This window comes from Austrofundulus limnaeus, unplaced genomic scaffold (assembly GCF_001266775.1).
Source record: "Austrofundulus limnaeus strain Quisiro unplaced genomic scaffold, Austrofundulus_limnaeus-1.0 Scaffold48, whole genome shotgun sequence".
NCBI classification, from domain to species: Eukaryota; Metazoa; Chordata; class Actinopteri; order Cyprinodontiformes; family Rivulidae; genus Austrofundulus; species Austrofundulus limnaeus.
The window spans coordinates 1,094,869-1,107,943 of record NW_013952450.1 but is presented as its reverse complement, the minus strand read 5'-3'; the positions used below and the strand labels follow the sequence as shown (position 1 = coordinate 1,107,943).

At 41.4% G+C, this 13,075-nt stretch overlaps 1 protein-coding gene across 1 annotated transcript in view; it reads left to right on the top strand.

Annotated features, from left to right (window-relative positions):
• Window positions 1–13,075, top strand: part of rhbdl1 (rhomboid, veinlet-like 1 (Drosophila)) — a gene marked incomplete in the record, with an annotated part of 71,129 nt that overhangs the window by 3,892 nt on the left and 54,162 nt on the right.

Here is a 13,075-nt window from a genome sequence, read left to right as displayed (position 1 = left end):
TGTGTGTGTGTGTGTGTGTGTGTGTGTGTGTGTGTGTGTGTGTGTGTGTGTAGAGTATACACACACACACACATATTTTATATAGTGCTACATAATGCTGATTTATCACATACACCACTGGAATTTGAAAATGAATATGTGTGTGTGTGTGTGTGTGTGTGTGTGTGTGTGTGGAGACTACAGATCTGTAAGAACAGATGCTTCTTGTTTGACTCCTGGTATTGATGATGAATGGGCCTGTAGGGGTTTGGGGGCTGATTGATTGGCAGATTGATTAGGCAGTCATTTTGTCCAGGACGAAGACATTGATTGTCTGCTTGCAGGGTTTTAGGTGGGTTGCAGGGTTCATAAGAGAGGAGGGGCAAACAAGTGACCCGTCAGCAACACACTGAACACACCGGAGGAACTGCAGGTGTCCCTGATCTCATGCACTGCTGCATTATTCTGTGTTTTTCTGATTATTGTTGCACTTCTGAGACACTTTTCCTCTTTAGTTTCAAGCACTTAGCAGCTTTTACACTAAACAYATGCCATCATCGTTACATGTCCACACAATATTGGACCAGAGAGGCTGACTCATCTGTGTCGATATCAGTTTTCATGTTCGGCTGGAGATGGAGCCAATGTTTCCACGTTGTAAACATCTACTTGTGTTATTGATCTCAGGCTTTTGTTTTTGCTTATGTCAGTAAAATCACACAGTTGGTTTGTGAAGACACAGTTGAGCAGGTCGCAGTCGTATTCGGTTCAGGTCTGGACCAAATCAATCAGTCTGGCTGACAGCGTGGCTTTTTTTTCCTTCTTCTTTTCTTTCTTGGTTTTGGACTCCATGTGGTTGGCCTTTGATTTAGAAAAGGTCTCTCTAATTAGACCAAGTGCAAACTTGTTATTTTTAGCAGAATTTGATGTGTGCTTAAACATCAGCCTTCATCTCTGTCTGACCTGCAGATTTGTCCTGTCTTCAGTCTCAAGTGTCGTTTTTATTAATTACAGTCACTGCTTCATTTTAGATCTTCTGAGCTTCTACATTTGCAACCTTGTGTCTTTTTTTAAGTTTTATATTTGCTTCAGTCAAAACTTTGTAGGAGAGCCGATGCATCCTCATTAGTGTTCTTTCAAAATTTCATCCATTTAAAACGTATTGAAACATTGAAATTTTACAGTGATATGTGCATCTAGTAGGGGTTCAACGATACAGGAAATTCACGGTTCGGTTCGGTTCGATATTTTAGTCTCACAGTTCGATATTTTTTCGATACAAAAAAGAGAAATTTCCATGCCCCTTTTAACTTGTAATTTATTTATATTAATTATGAATATTTGTTTAACCCCAAAAGTACAGTTTTTTAATTAAATGTTGCTGAAACAGCAAGTTTCTCAGTGGACCTGCGCTCAAAAATGCAGCCTAGGTGGAGTAGTTGAACACAGATCCACTGATCCTTTAACACAGAGCATCTTCAGAAGACAAGTTGATAAAGTAAATTTTTAAAATCTGTATTGTTCGATACAGCACTGTTCGATACGGTTCGATATGGGTACAAGTATTGTTGCACCCCTAGCATCTAGTTATAGTGGCCTATAGCTTTTGGTAGTGGTGCATTGTACAACTGAGGCAAAGCATTTTTAGGTATTTTCTTTAAAAGAAGTAAGGGTTTTTAACTTCTACATAAAACACTGTAAAAACAAAGATTCGCGTGTTTTTTGTCACAGGAATTGTAAGACCGGAGTTGCAGTTTTCACACAGCAACTGTTTAATTGTAGCCTAATTTTCAGCCTGTTTTCTCTGCCTCTTATTAATTTGGCAGTCAAGCAGTGACAGACACAAGTATGTGTCCATTACAACCTTAATGAGCCACTGGCAGCAGCTTCAACATTACTTTTGTCCTCTTTATACAGTTAAAAGGCTGGCCTCTTTACGTAGCTTGCACTGTGTGCAGTCTTCAAAATGTCCTCAAGTTTTCWAGTTGTTAATTAAAGTTATTGTCATTATTTTTAGCAGATCTTTTCACTTAACTAAAGGGTTAACTCGTACAAATTTGATGCAACACACGCATGAATCTGTGTTTGTGTAGAAATGCTTCCTGGATTCAGTTTGAGGTGCTTTTTTAATGGGATGGGCATAATTCTACAAAGACTCCGAGACCAATTTGTTCCTTAAAACTGTTRAAATATCTTTACTTTCATGGCAGAGTCATCGTGCCAAATCCTACTTTAATGGTGCACAAGTCTTCAGCAGGGAGTCGGACAGATGTAAWGCATTTTTTTAAAGACAAGTCATGGATCTGTCTTTTCTACAGAGCCCACAAGGGGACTTGGATTTTTTTTTCCTTTTGCGTTCCCACGCAAAAGTATTGCGTTACCTCGCAGTACCTTTTGCGTTCCCTTGCAAAAGTCGTTTAACACTGTTGTGCCTGCCGCTTTATTAACAGATTCACATGTTCACCATTGGCGAGTTAGCCTACTGCTTTAATTCAGCTTCAGAATGAAAATATCACACAGCCACGCATGGAAGTATGTCATATGCTGATATTTTAGCACAGTGCTGCCACGCAAAATCAATGTCAATTTCAYGAACTTGTGGCRAGACATCCTGTTTTGTTAACTCGATATTTCAAAATAAAAGTCTGATTTAATTCAGTTCGTATACAAAAGATTTTTTGCGTGGGAATGCAAACCAATATTGCGAGGTAACMCAAAAGTATTGCGCKGTAACRCAAAAGTATTGCRAGGGAAYGCAAAGCTATTGCATGGGAACGCAAAAGAAAAAAATCCCCCCATGTCCCCTTGCGGGCTCCGTACTTTTCTTTTCTGAATCAGTGTTGGACGTYGTCTGTCTGATCAGGTGTTTGACTTTGCTGCTCCTTTCCTGAGACCTTGATAGAAAATCCTTCGATTTGTTTTTTGTCTTGCTGCCACTCTTCACATCCACATTTTAAAGGCACATAAACCATTGCTGTTGCTGTCGTTTCTCTGAAAGCGGAGAAATAAAGAYTTGAGGGAACAGTTTTGAAGATTTCAATGAAACCCTCTGCGGGCTCTACGAGGCTTTGTAAATCAGTGATTATCTCTGTTTAAATAAAGCGAACAAGCAAACAGGATTGAGGTGTTTCAGACATTAAAAACAGTGATTTCCAATGGGATGTGGTATTTATAAGCTGTTAAGAGTCGGGCCCAGACGTTTCCTTGGTGCATCGGCCCTGCTGGTTTAAAGAAAGAATGGTCTGAGGCTGTCGAAGGGAGCCACGTGAAAACGCTGAAAAGGGAGAGGAAAAATGAAATGCAACAGCAGCAACATGACTGACTCTATTAGTGTTTCAGTGAAGTGTTGCGGTGCTGAGCTCAGGGTATTTCTGGCGTGTGCAGCCTCACAGTGCCACTGATAAGGTACCTCGGCAGTCGCAGACGCTCACGTTTGCTATTATTAGTCGGGAATATCTTTCACTTCCTATCTGACTTATTTATATCCCATCTCGGGGGGYCTAAGTGCTTCTCTGACACGTAAACGTCAAGTGAGAGACTAAAGCTGTTATGTGCTCCTTTCTCTGATTTTCTTGCCTTTATGGTTGTTTATGTGGTGTTTAGTGTAGTTATATTATCGTTTATGTTCCTTTGATGAGTCTCCTGCGTTGGAGCGGAGGTGTGATTTGGATCTTTGGGCTGTCAGTGGTCTGAATCCTCTCATWGTAGCAGAGCAGCGGGACACATTGTGTGATAACTACAGTGGTCCTGTTGTTGGTGGGTCCTGAGGGCAGCAGAAGAGAAGCTTTTACCTCATTTAGAGATCTCATTTTCTGTAAATACCACAGGTAAATATCACAGCAGACATGCAGATTTGTTCCAGCTTTGTTCCTGTTCACAGTGAAGCAATCGTCTTGGCTTCAAATTGCAAAAAWAAAAAAAAAAAAATTTATCCTATGAGTAGGGTCTTTAACATATCTTTGAACAAAAAGCACATTTTCTAGTCTAAGGTGAGCCTAATGCACTGTCTTTTATCAGCTTGTATTTACATAAGTTAAATATGAGAAAAGCCCATCATTCATCAGTGTCTTCAACTAAGATCATCTTGAGGAATGATGGAGTTAAAGTTGTTCTGGTCAAACCTGAAAATTTTGTCTCACGCTCAGAATATGTGTCATGTATGACTCTCAGCTACAACCACGCCAAACCTCAGCTTAATAKCTATAAAGTAGTCTGAGTTGTAGTCATTTTTGTTTTTGCAAAGGTCAGCTAGCTGTGRTGGCCRTCTTGAATTGGCTTGAGTCCAAATGTTAATCAATTGTAGAYGTCTAGAGAAGGATTGCTTCCTGAGAGTTTCATTGACATTTGAGTGGTGGTTCACAAGATAATTTGCTAACAGACAGACAGGCAAAGAGTGGTYCACAGAGTTCTGTGGGTGTATCATTTAAAATACATCCAAATGTAATAATTTAACACTAACTATTGTTTTTAATTCAGTGGCAGCACATACACACTGGCCACTTTATTAGGTACACCTGTCCAACTGCTCATTAACACAAATGTTGAATCAGCCAATCACATGGYAGCAAATCAATGCATTTAAACATGTAGACATGGCCAAGACGATCTGCTGCAGTTCAAATCGAGCATCAGATCGGGGAAGAAAGGTGATTTAAGTGACTTAGAAACGTGGCATGGTTGTTGGTGCCAGATGGGCTKGTCTGAGTGTTTCAGRAACTGCTGATCTRCTGGGATTTTCACCCACAACCATCTCTAGGGTTTACAGAGAATGGTCCAAAAAAAAGAAWATATCCAGTRAGYGGCAGTTCTGTGGGCACAAATGCCTTGTTGATGCCARAGGTCAGATGAGAATGGCCAGAAAGGTTTGAGCTGATAGAACGACAACAGTAACTCAGATAACCACTTGTTACAACCGAGGTCTGCAGAAGAGCATCTCTGAACACAACACATCAAACCTTGAGGAGGATGGGCTACAGCAGCAGAAGACCACACTGGGTGCCACTCCTGCCAGCTAAGAACAGGAAACTGAGGCTACAGTTCACACAGGTTCACCAAAACTGGACAATAGAAGATTGGAAAAAYGTTGTCTGGTCTGATGAGTYGATTTCTGCTGYGACATTCGGATGGTAGGGTCAGAATTTGGCGTCAACAACATGAAAGCTTGRATCCATCCTGCCTTGTATCAATGGTTCAGGCTGGTGGTGGTGGTGTCATGGTGTGGGGATATTTTCCTGGCACACTTTTGGCCCATTAGTACCAACTGAGCATCATGTCAACACCACAGCCTACCWGAGTATTGYTGCTGACCATGTCCATCCCTTTATGACCACAGTGTACCATCTTCTGATGGTTACTTCCAGCAGGATAACACACCATGTCATAAAGTGTGAATCATCTCAGACTGGTTTCATGAACACGACAATGCTCTAAAGGTGCTGTCCTGCAGGTAACAGACACCCCAGAGTCATCGTTCCTCTTTKCTTCCTTCTTCATCMGGTCCACATTATCGCYCCTCCACTTCCTCTACTYGTTCCACTGTACTCAAATGGCCTCCACTGTCACCAGATCTCAATCCAATAGAKCAYCTTTGGGATKTGGTGGAACAGGAGATTMTCATCATGGATGTGCAGCCRACAAATCWGYAGCAACTGTGTGATGCTATCACGTCAATATGGACCAGACTCTCTGAGGAATGTTTCCAGTACCTTGTTCWATCTCTGCCACCAAGGATTAAAGCAGGTTTGAAGGCAAAAGGGGGTGTGGCTTTTATGGCCTTTTTAAATTTGTTTTAATAATAGTACACTAGAACACTTAAAAACAATCATCTTAATGTAAAGTCAGCTCTGATTAAAAGCTCTTTATCTTGAAGAGTTCAGTGTTGGCATCMTGAGCTCACTCAGTTGACCACAGTGTGTGAAACTTGCAGTATTTGTTGCGTTGTGCTCCTCGGTGTTTCGGCCCACAGGTTGTGTATTTTTCATGACTGTGTTTTGTTCCTTGGCTTCAGGAGTCATTCATGAGCTGCTGTGAAACAACAGATACGTCTGTGCTTCACCAGAGGCAAGCTCAGAGGAAGCAGGGATGCATAGGGTGCTGCAGCACCCTCTAATGGATGCCAAACAGCATGTCCAAAYACACACATAAACTCTTTCATCTATATTTTGGAGTTTCAGCTGAAACATCTTCCCACACATGTGACTAAAGGTGCTGTCCTGCAGGTAACACACACCCCAGAGTCATCGTTTTGCTTCCTCCTTCATCCGGTCCACATCATCGCCCGTCCACTTCCTCTAAAGTCCCGCCTGGTCCTTTCATCAAAAACCTGGACTTTGTCTGGTCGTCGCTCCGTTCTCCTCAGCTTGGACTCGTTCCATGAATCTGTCTCCTACAGCTGCTTTATAGTCTTTTTTTTCTCTTTTTCTTTGCTTCTGGAATACCAATATGTCAGGAGAAAAAAATGTGGGGAAATGTAAGAGAAAGAGGGGCGAGGAGGGATTGCACACAGGCGACTGGTACCCATGGCAACACAGGCGGCTTGTCAAAGTGTCGCCCTCGCCCAGTGTTGGATTGCTTCAATAAACGCGTCCTTTTCAGTGCTGTTTTTTTTTTCTTTTTTCATTTGTTCTTTTTCCTTTCTTTATCTGTTTTTATCCTGCCTTGTTCTTTCACATCAGAGCGTTTGTAAAAACAAAAAGAAGAAGAAAAATGGAAGGCCTCTCCTGCCAAGCTTCATTCATCTCCATGTTTCTCATCTTGGTAATTGATGACCCTAATTGGCTACAAGAAGCAATCCTTCACCTCCTTGTTTCCTCGGCAGATGATGTCCCCCGTGTGACGTTCTTCCCAAGGAAGGTCAGACCACGAAGGCAATATTATCTGAGTGGTGTGACAGCTCAGCGTCAATGCTGAAGTGTGTGCGTGCGTGTGTGTATGTGTGTATATGTGTGTATGTGCACGGTTTCTGCCGCTGTRTGTGGGAACTGTGGCTGTATACGTGCAGTGTAGTGATGTGCTGACATATGGAGCCTGACAGTAATCAGACTTCCCCAGCGTGGCTCTCTGTCCCCCACTCCCCCCCACCCCCCACTCTGTCAGGCCGGGKCTGAGCCAGGAGCACATTACAACCTGATCTATCGCTCCTCTGTGGCGAGTGGATTCAGAGCGCTGGAGTGTGTCACAGTCCGCTTAGAAGTATGAGAGGAACGGGAGTCACTGCCAGTCGGAGGCAGATGTCGGTGCTGCTTTAGTCCTTTAAAAGTTTCCTGTCCTTCCTCACATTCTGGTTGCTCTACTCGATTTTTCCTTCATCAACCACCCTCCTCCCTCTCCCTTCAGTGGTTTGCAAAAGTATTCATACCCCTTGAACTTTTCCATATTTTGTCACATTACAACCACAAACATAAATATATTTCACTGGAATTTAATGTGAAAGACCAACACAAAGTGGTATACAATTGTGAAGTGGAAGCAAAATTTTACATGAATCAAAACATTTTTTACAAATAAAAAACTGAAAAGTGCGACGTGCAAAAGTATTCAGCCCCCTTTTCCCTGAGTGCAACCAATTGCATTCAGAAGTTGCCTGATGACTGCTAATGACTCAAAAGGGTCCACCTGTGTGTAATCTAATCTCAGTACAAATACAGCTGCTCCGTGACGGCCTCAGATGTTGGTTAAGAGAATATTGGGGAGCAAACAGCATCATGAAGTCCAAAGAACACACCAGACAGGTTAGGAATATGGTTTTGGAGAAGTTTAAAGCAGGCTTAGGTTATAAAAAGATTTCCCAAGCTTTGAACATCTCATGGAGCACTGTTCAATCCATCATCCGGAAATGGAAAGAGTATGGCACCACAGTAAACCTGCCAAGACAAGGCCGTCCACCTAAACTTACAGGCCGAACAAGGAGATCACTGATCAGAGAGGCAGCCAAGAGGCCCATGGTGACTCTGGATGAAATGCAGAGAGCCACAGCTCAGGTGGGGGAAACTGTCCACAGGACAACAATTAGTCGTGCACTACACAAATGTGGTCTTTATGGAAGAGTGGCAAGGAGAAAGCCATTGTTAAAAGAAAACCATAAGAAGTCCCGTTTGCAGTTTGCCAGAAGCCATGTTGAGGACACAGCAAACRTGTGGAAGAAGGTGCTTTGGTCAGACGAGACCAAAATTGAACTTTTTGGCCACAATGCAAAACGCTATGTGTGGCGGAGAAAGAACACTGCACATCACTCTGAAAACACCATCCCCACTGTCAAATATGGTGGTGGCAGCATCATGCTCTGGGGGTGCTTCTCTTTAGCAGGGACCGGGAAGTTGGTCAAAGTTGATGGGAAGATGGATGGAGCCAAATACAGGGCAATCTTGGAAGAAAACCTGTTGGAGTCAGCAAAAGATTTGAGACTGGGGCGGAGGTTCACCTTCCAGCAGGACAACGACCCTAAACATAAAGCCAAAGCTACAATGGAGTGGTTTAAAAAAAAGAATATTCATGTGTTAGAATGGCCCAGTCAAAGTCCAGACCTAAACCCAATTGAGAATTTGTGGCAAGATCTCAAAACTGCTGTTCACAAACGCTCTCCATCCAATCTGACTGAGCTTGAGCTGTTTTGCAAGGAGGAATGGGCAAGAATTGCAGTCACTAGATGTGCAAAGCTGGTGGAGACATACCCTAAAAGACTTGCAGCTGTAATTGCAGCAAAAGGTGGCTCCACAAAGTATTGACTCAGGGGGGCTGAATAATTTTGCACATCGCACTTTCAGTTTTTTATTTGTAAAAAATGTTTTGATTCATGTAAAATTTTGCTTCCACTTCACAATTGTATACCACTTTGTGTTGGTCTTTCACATTAAATTCCAGTGAAATATATTTATGTTTGTGGTTGTAATGTGACAAAATATGGAAAAGTTCAAGGGGTATGAATACTTTTGCAAACCACTGTATCTACAGCTGATTCACCTCTGTTCAGCCCTATTCAAGATGGACGCCACAGCCTTAAAACCTTTAAAAAAAAGCACAAAAAAACAACTCACCTCTTTTCCACCAGTGCCACATAGTGAAGTGTCGGTTTGGTCCGGTTCCAAGCCATTTCTGTTAGGCCAGATTCATGGAAGCCCTTTTTAGTACCAACTTCGTTGTGGTTCCAAATGGTCCCAGTCGACACCAAAATGCGATGTCAGAACACTGTTTGTCACTGACTGGCTAGGAGGTGGAGTCACTGGTTGCATCTGAGCTGCCTTTACAACAACAACTCAAGGAGCCATTTTTTCAATTGTAGCAGCGACATTAGTTGTGTTTCCATCCAATTTTAATTTGATTTTTTTAGTGAAATTTTGAAAATTTCAGAACTTATTCGGCAAATGTGTTTCCATCTCTCATTTTGCGCATTAACTTTTTTTTTTTTTTCAAAAATCCCCAAAACCACCTCCACCAACCGCCCAGAGCACATCCACTGGAGCCGGACTGGAACGTCAATGGAAAAGCMCCCGAACTGACCCGTTCCAACACTGACTGTACCGACGCTACAGTAAGTGGCACTAGTGGAAAAGAGGCATAACATAGTCAATTTAACAGAGATTGACCTAGGATTCAGTGCAGTATTAGCTGAGAGTCACTTCCATTACATGTTCTGAGCTCAGTTTGCATAAAAGCTTGGCTCAAAATGTCTCCATTAACTATTTGGCGTGAACCACTGGATGCATTTTATTGAAACTTTGTGGAAATAATTATCGGATGCACCTGTACAACTAATTAACTTCTGGAACAAGCCCGATATAAGATGGCMGCCACAGTGGCTGCACCTCAGCAGAGTTTAGAGATACTGTGTTGAATGTTGTCTTTTAGGAGCTGAATCACTCACAACACATACTTGGAGAACAACTCCTTGTTTAACATCTTTGCTTAAAAATTTGGCATCAACTGTTGGATTCAGCCTTCTTTGTCTGTTAGCAAAATATCTCGTAAACCGTTTGTAGATTTTATTAAAAGTTTTAGAAAATAATAACTGGATGTCTCTCTATAAGTGATTAACTTTAGGAGTCAATTCCATTCAAAGCTAATCAACATTATCCAACACAAGAATGCCAGGTGTTGAGCTGAAGTTTGATAGTAGCAACACGTAATTYAAGCACATCTATAATTATATTTGGTGATATACATTCCTTCCAAAAATGATAGGCCTTTCATTTTTCTTTTTGCTCCTGTGCTTTCACCCCTCCACCCCCCACATGCTGCCTCCATGTCATTCTGGTATATCAGTTCTCCTCAGGGGGAAAAATGCGACCATGTTTTAACAAATATCCATGAACCACAGAGTAAAGGGGATTATCTAAAAATAGACAYGGGCTTTTCTCCATTCCTGTCTTGGTTCATTTTCATCAAAATACTTGGCTTTTTGTGTATTCCAGGCTGTTTTAAGACTGCAAAGGAGTGTAACRCATCAGAGGGTGAATGGATGAAGTTTGTCTTTTGTCTGAAAAATGTCCTCAAACTGAGAAGGTTCAGGGAAGGTGCAGAACTTCACAGGAGTTTAAAACTTCCATAGTTCTTTACATTTTGCTTCCCGTGAGCCAGACTTCTTCGAGATACATTTTAAGTTGATTTTTGTATTTTGTCCACTTTTTCCATTCTTTTTCTGCACAAAAAACTACAACAGATGAACAGAATCTGAAATTCATGTCTTTAAATAAAAAAGCAGTTGGAAAACTTTTAGCAAAAAAAGTACCAGGATCATCAACAAGCTTTTAGCTAAAAGCTGTTCGGGAATCTTTTGGTGTAAAAATACTGTATTATCTGTCCTCCAGTCTTTAGTGTCGTTCATTGATTTGACTACTGTATTTGTCTTCGTGACTGATGACCTAATTAACTGTAGCACATTTCCCTGAATGTGGTCAAGGCTGAAAAAGCAAAAAAGGCCAAAGTAAAAATAAATAAATAAACAAAAATAAACTTTCAGAATCTATGAAGAACTGTTGATCAAGACCTCTAAAAGATTACAAGAATAAACCCTATTAAAACTGTTTCATGACCAGTTTCATTGTTCCACTTGGCTCTGAAATTCACAAGTGTCCAGAGGAGTGAAAAAGCAGAGTGACTGAAATTACAAGCACTTACTATATCGTTTGCAACCTTTTCATGCTGGAGTTTTCCATGCTCCATCTGTCTCAAACAACAAGGTGACATCTAGCGAGCTGTGTTTAAACTCAGAGTATGTGCTGAGGATGACTCTCACATACATCAAACTTTAGCTAAATAATTGAATAGTTACTTTTTGTGTTTGCCAAGGACAGCTGTGGCAAGCATTGTGAACCGAGTTGACTCCAAACGTTAATCAGCTGTAGATGTTTTCTGTTCTCTTAAATGTCATCACAACCCATAAAATCCGTTAAAAAAACTGTCGCTAAAAATCCTATTATTTGACTTTAAAATAAGAAAAGAATACAGAAAAATGTAATTAAAGTTGATTCTCTGTTGCTCTCTAAAATCAAAGACTGCTGAAAAATTCAAACTTAATTTTCTTGGCTTGAAAGCACGGTATTCCACACGCCACAATGTTTTTGTTTGACTTCAGAAAAGCTACCGAATCTGCTTTCAGCTGTCGTTAAAAGTCTCCACTAAATCCAGGGACAAAAGGAGAAACCATCAACCTTATTTCACATTTAAAGTAGGACCTCTGGGACCGGTTTAAACGCAAGCGAGGGCCAGATTTGGCCCGCAGGCCTTCAGTTTGACACGTGCGTTATAGACACGACACCTTGCAGCTGGGTTTCATGCAGCTGGTGCCACAATGGTTTTTGTTTAATCTAAGCCTAGATGGGTTTCTTCTGGTGGACATGGAAGAGGACAATGATCCACCGTGACTGACAACACTCTGATGCAACATCTGAAAGCTCTCTGGAGCAACGAAACGCCCGCCGGTTTACTCCCCCCCTCAAAAAAAAAAAAAAACCCTAATGAGACTGCGTTCACGTTCAAAATGAGAAGCAGCAACGACGCTTCCTATGTGGTCCCTTTTGTACTGCCTCACTTTGTCCTGCGGCACATTTTAACAAACACAGTAAGACGTTCTGAGGGGAGCTGGCAGGAGAAATTAACGCTCCATTGAAGAGCCATTGAATTGCATTTAGGAGGAGAAAGAAGGGAAGAAAATGGAGTAATAAGTGGAATAAGCTGCCACCTCAAGTAAAGCATTATAGCATGAGCCAAGCTTAGATACATTCCCTGTACACTAGAGGCCTTTTAAAAAAAAAAAAGCATTGCTATTTTAGACGACCGCTCTCAGTCATTTTTATGACACTCTGCTTCTCAAATCAATTACGAGGAGTTGCACAGGCATCAGCGGTAATAAGCCACGTGTTTGTGAAGCTCGGTGCTGATTATAGAAGCCGAGCTGCGGCTGTGACCAAGGACAGACTCACACAGCCGAGTGATGCATCACAGCCCAAACAAAGACTGAGAATCTGCCTCATTTAATGCAAATGGATTTTTCCCCCCTCCGTCTTTTGTAAACGCTTCCAACGTGAACGACAGCCACCCTGCCTGACTGACTTATCTTTTAATTCTTTCTAAGCTATCACGAAGTAATCACAGCTTAATTAATATGTCTCTAAAAGTCTGAGCTCGTGCTGGAAATTCTCATTAGGCTTTTATTTATKATGTCTGTTTAGACATTTTGAATGTCCGTCTCTGGAAGGCGTAAGGTGGTCAATGTTTTTTTTTTTTCTTTGTTCGTCTGTTARCAAAATATCTCATGAACTACTGGACAGATTTTAATGAAATTCTCAGAAAGTAATCACMGGATGTGCACCCACAACTGATTTACTTTTTGYGTCAGTTCAATTAAAAMCTGCCGCCGCWGCTAATCGACCTTAACAAACACAGAAACAGGAGTAACTCAGTTTTGTTAGAATTTGTTGTGAGTGTAGCTGAAAGTCACCCCCAACACACATTTCAAACAGTACATATTCTTAATTAACACTTTGACATTRACTCATAGGAGAGATCCTGTTTGTCTGTTAGCAAAATWTCTCAAAACCACAWAATAAATTTTATTGAAACTCTCAAAGTTTTCACTTATTGTACATTTAGAACTGATTAC